This window comes from Arachis hypogaea, chromosome 17 (genome assembly GCF_003086295.3).
Source record: "Arachis hypogaea cultivar Tifrunner chromosome 17, arahy.Tifrunner.gnm2.J5K5, whole genome shotgun sequence".
Classification (NCBI taxonomy): domain Eukaryota; kingdom Viridiplantae; phylum Streptophyta; class Magnoliopsida; order Fabales; family Fabaceae; genus Arachis; species Arachis hypogaea.
The window spans coordinates 75804239-75809719 of NC_092052.1; the positions used below are offsets into that span (position 1 = coordinate 75804239).

Here is a 5481-nt window from a genome sequence, read left to right on the forward strand (position 1 = left end):
AAGAACATTGAAAACTGCTTGTCCTTGGTCTCCTTTTGAAGTCTCTGAGGATACGGCATCTTAGGCTTGTACTCAGGAGCCTTTGGCAGTGTAGGATAAGTGTCAAGAGAGTCTGGGAATGGGTTGTCTGCACGCTTTGGAGGGGCGTGCTCTACTTCTTGCTTCTTCTCATCTGGAGCTTCTTTTTCAACTAGCTCTTCATTGGCCTTGGTCTCAGAGCTAGCTACTTTACCACTTCTCAATTGAATAGCCTTGCAATCTTCTCCTGGGTTCACCACTGTATCCTCTTGAAATGTACTTGCAGACTTCTCAAGTATTTGCTTACTCAGTTGGCCCACTAGCACCTCTAAGTTTCTAATAGAGGCTCTGGTTTCCTGTATAACTTGTGCTTCCGTACTTGCCACTTGTTCACTTATTACGGTGATAGCCTTGCATTCCTCTCTTGGATTTGGAATTGTGTTACCAGGAAGGCTATTAGTGGTCCTCTGATCAATTTCATTAACTTTTGTGGCTAATTGACCGATTTGAATCTCCAGGTTTTTGATGGATGCTCTGGTTTCCTGTCTAAAACCTGTCAATATTGCTTCCAAATCATTGTTCTGCTGGAAATTGCCCTGAGAACTATTGTTGAAGTTCTAAGGTCTCTGAGGTTGGTCCCTCCACCCAAAGTTTGGGTAATTCCTCCATCCCTGGTTGTATGTCTTAGAATATGGATCATTGTTGGGATTTCTAGGACCACTCCCCATGTAATTCACCTGTTCAGAAGAAGGTTGAGCATAATCATAATTATCATTTTGTATAAAGTTACCTGTCATATCATAGGAGGTATCTTGGGGTGGATTTTGAGTGTTGATAGCTGAGACTTGCATGCCACCCATCTGTTGAGTAAGTAGATTTATCTGCTGAGACATAAGCTTGTTCTGAGCAAGAAGAGCATTAACAGCTTCTACTTCCAACACACCTCTCTTTTGAGAGGTTTCAGAGTTCACAGGATTCCTGTTAGATGAGTAGAGATATTGGTTGCTTGCAACTAATTCAATCAGCTCAATAGTCTCCTCTGGTGTCTTCTTCTTGTGCAATGAACCGCCTGCAGAGGTATCTAAGCTCATCTTTGACATCTCTCCTAAACCTTCATAAAAGATATCCAGTTGGGTCCACTTGGAGAACATGTCAGGAGGGCATTGCCTAGTCAATAGCTTGTATCTCTCCCAAGCTTCATAAAGAGTTTCACCCTCCTTCTGTCTGAAAGTCTGAACCTCCAACCTAAGCTTAGTCAACTTCTTTGGTGGGAAAAATTTAGTGAGAAATTCAGTAACGACCTTTTCCCAAGTATTCAGACTCTCCTTTGGTTGGGAATCTAGCCATAGCTTTGCTTTATCCCTCAGAGCAAAAGGGAAAAGCATGAGTTTGTACACCTCTGGGTTTACTCCATTTGTCTTCACAGTATCACATATCTGCAGAAAATCAGAAATAAATTGATTTGGATCTTCATGAGAAAGTCCATGATACTGGCAGTTTTGTTGCACCAGGGTGACCAATTGTGGCTTCAACTCAAAGTTGTTTGCAGTTATAGGAGGCACCACAATACTTTTTCCATAAAGATCCGCAGTAGGGGCAGAATAAGAGCCAAGCACTCTCCTCTATTGATCATCCCCATTCGGATTTACCACATTGGCATTAGCATTATTATTTGCCATAGTGGATTCTGCAGCCTTGCAAAGTCTTGCTTGTTGTAAACGTTGCCTGAAAGTTCTTTCAGGTTCAGGATCAAAATCTAAGAGATGTTCTTTGTCTCTATTCCTGCGCATACACAAGCAGAAAACAAGAAAAAATGGGACTCTCTACGTCAGAGTGCAGAGAAGTCCCTGAGGTAACTTGTGTAAAATAAAATAAAAATACTAAATAGATAAAAAATTCAAAAATTTAAAAGAAAAAAATAAACAGAAAAATTAAAATAAAAACAACTGGGTAACACCAAACTTAATTTCAGAAATTAAGAAAAAAAAATATTAATACTAAAATATTTATTTATTTATTTAATTTTTAATTTTTTTTAAAATTTAAAGATAAAAACAAAACTAATAAAATATAGAAAGAGAAAATAAAATAATGGAAGTAAACCAAAAACAAAAATAAAAAAAAATAAAAATAGAAGGAAATTAAAATAAAAATGAAATAATAAAATATAAAAAAATAAAAACGAACTAAAAAAAGAGAAAGAAAGATCAAAGCAAAAGGACGTAAAGGAAACAGGAAGGGGGGGAGAAACGAACGAAACTGTACGGAAAATAAAATAAAAAATAACGTAAATGAGAAAAAAATTTTAACGTAAAAAAAATTAACTAAAAAAATGCAAAATAAAAATTTATAATAAAATAAAATAAAAAATATAAAAAAAATTATTTAATCTAAGCAATCAAACAACGAATAGTTGTTAATCACAGTCATTTCCCGACAACGGCGCCAAAAACTTGGTGCGGTATTTTACAACCACACTTACTAACCGGCAAGTGTACCGGGTCGTACCAAGTAATACTTTACGTGAGTAAGGGTCGATCCCACGAGGATTGATGGACTAAGCAACAATAGTGTTTGATAGGCTTAGTTAGACGAACAAAAATTGGTGTTGAGATGCAGTATAAAAGACATTAAACAATATCAAAAATATTGAAGAAGGGCAAGTAATTAAGTTGGGAATAAAATATGGAGAAGATAGTTAAGGTTTCAGAGTTATCTATTTTTTCGGATTAATTTTTCTTATTAACTATTTTAATCATGTAGGATTTAATTTATGTCAAACTATATGTGACTAGACCCTAATTCCTTAGACCTTCCTAGTCTCCTCTAAAATTCATCAACAGCCAATTTCTTGGTCAATTAATTCCAATTAGAGGGTGATAATCAAATTCCAGTTTATATGCCACAAAAACTCTAATTACCCAAAAATAAAAGGATTATATGTCACTTATCCCGTTAAATCCAAATAATTAAAATTTAGGAGAAATTATTTTCAAGCTGTGTTCAAGTAAAGAGCATTTCCAAGTTTTACAAGAACTCAAATAGAAAGAGGGTCATACTTCCGTTCAACCCAAATTCATAAAATAAAGAGCGAAAACAATTCTTAAATTGTAAATCCACACATAAATTAAAATAGTAAAAGCAATAAAATTAATCCATAGAAATAGACAGAACTCCTAACCTTAACAGTGGAGGTTTAGTTGCTCATGAAAAATAGAAAATATGGATTCAGGTAAAAATGTACCGAGTTCCAATCTGATGGCCTCAAATTCCTTTTTATAACTAATCCTAATAAATTTAAAATCTAATATTTAAAATTAAACTTAAAATAATATCTTTTCCTAATTTAAGATTTGAATTTAAATTTGAATTAATTAACAGATCTTCAGTTGATGAGTGGGGACCACTTGTTCTGTCCATTCTGCAGCTTCTAATCTGTGTTTTTTGGGCTGAAAATTGAGTTAAAACAGCCCATAAATCGCCCCCAGCGTTTTCTGCATTTTCTGCACGTGGCGCACGTGACGCGTCCGCGTCGTCCACGCGTTCGCGTCATTTGTGCAGATTCCAGTCCACGCGATCGCGTCAGGTACGCGATCGCGTCATTGCGATTTCCTCTATTCCGCGCGGTCGCGTGAGCCATGCGTCCGCGTCGGTATTTGCTGGTCATCTCCTTGCCTTTTTCTCTTTCTCTGCAGAAACTTCATCAAATCCCTCCGAATGCTACCTAAATTAAATAAAATTGCACAAAACTCAAAATAGCATCCATAGTGGCTAAAATATAATTAATTCTTAATTAAATTCAATAATTTATGTGCAAATTCACTAGGAAAAGATAGGAAAGATGCTCACGCATCATTTACCTTATCCCTCCTCTGTGAGGGAAGTCCGTTCGTTCCTTGGCCATGCAGGTTTTTACAGGAGATTCATTAAGGACTTCAGTAAGGTAGCACTTCCCTTATCTATACTACTGCAGAAGGATATTGAGTTCGAGTTCAGTGAGGATTGCAAACAAGCGTTTGATAAGCTGAAGACCACCCTGACTCAAGCTCCAATTGTGAGAGGACCAGATTGGAGCCAGCCATTTGAAATAATGTGCGACGCCTCCAACCATGCAGTAAGAGCATCACTGGCTCAGCGTGAAGGTAAGGACCCCTTTGTTATTGCTTATGCGTCTAAAACTTTAGATGCCGCTCAGTCTAATTACACTACTACTGAGAAAGAGCTTCTTGCTATTGTTTTTACTCTGGATAAATTCCAAGCCTATTTACTTGGTACGAAGGTAGTAGTGTACTCAGACCACGCAGATCTAAAGTATCTATTAGCTAAAAAGGAATCCAAACCAAGGCTTATACGTTGGATACTGCTATTACAAGAATTTGATTTAGAAATTAAGGATAGGAGTGGTAACCAGAATTTAGTGGCAGACCACTTTAGTCGCCTTGAGCACATTACAGATGACCCCACTCCTATAGCTGATAATTTCCCATTTGATAACCTGCAAGCAGTATCTGAGGTAGTCCCTTGGTATGCACCTGTAGCTAATTATCTAGTTCGCCGCACCTTTCCTCCAAACTTTTCTAAGCATCAAAGAGACAAGCTGAAAAGCAAGTCTAAATATTATATATGGGATGACCCATATTTATGGAGATGTGGCGCTGACCAGGTAATTAGACGGTGTGTGCCTCAATCAGAATTCCAGTCCATCTTAGAGGCCTGTCACTCATCTGAGAGTGGAGGACATTTTGGCCCTCAAAGAACAACTAGAAAAATCTTAGACTGTGGATTCTGGTGGCCTACTCTTTTTAGAGACGCTGCTGAATTTTGTAGACCTTGTTTCCCATGCCAAAAATTTGGTAATATATCCAAGAGGGATGAGATGCCTCAAAAAATTATGCTTTTCTGTGAAATTTTTGATGTTTGGGGCATTGACTTCATGGGTCCATTTCCAAATTCTAATGGTTATTTTTACATATTGTTAGCTGTGGATTATGTTTCCAAATGGGTGGAAGCAATTCCTACCTGCACTGATGATGCTAACACTGTTGTTTACTTTGTGAGAAACCACATTATTTGTCGCTTTGGATCACCACGAGCAATCGTGAGCGATCAAGGCACCCATTTTCGTAACAGGAGACTAACAGGATTAATGAAGAAACACGGGATAATTTATAAGGTTGCAACAGCCTACCATCCTCAGACTAATGGGCAAGCCGAGGTGTCAAACAGAGAGATAAAGCGTATCTTGCAGAAGATAGTCAAACCTCATAGAAGAGACTGGAGCACCAGGCTACAAGATGCACTCTGGGCATACAGAACAGCATACAAAACACCCATTGGGATGAGTCCTTTCAGCTTAGTTTATGGAAAAGCTTGTCATCTCCCTGTTGAAGTAGAGCACAAAGCCTTTTGGGCAGTAAAGGAGTGCAACATGGGAATTGAGAAAGCCGGAGCTGAAAGGAAGTT

The 5481-nt window shown here is 37.7% G+C and overlaps 1 non-coding gene across 1 annotated transcript; it reads left to right on the forward strand.

Moving 5' to 3' along the window:
- The first annotated feature begins 1167 nt into the window (after positions 1-1167).
- LOC112768588 (small nucleolar RNA R71) lies at positions 1168-1271 on the forward strand. The gene has a single exon (XR_003185997.1). It is a non-coding gene; the product is annotated as a small nucleolar RNA R71 (small nucleolar RNA).
- The last annotated feature ends 4210 nt before the right edge of the window (positions 1272-5481 follow it).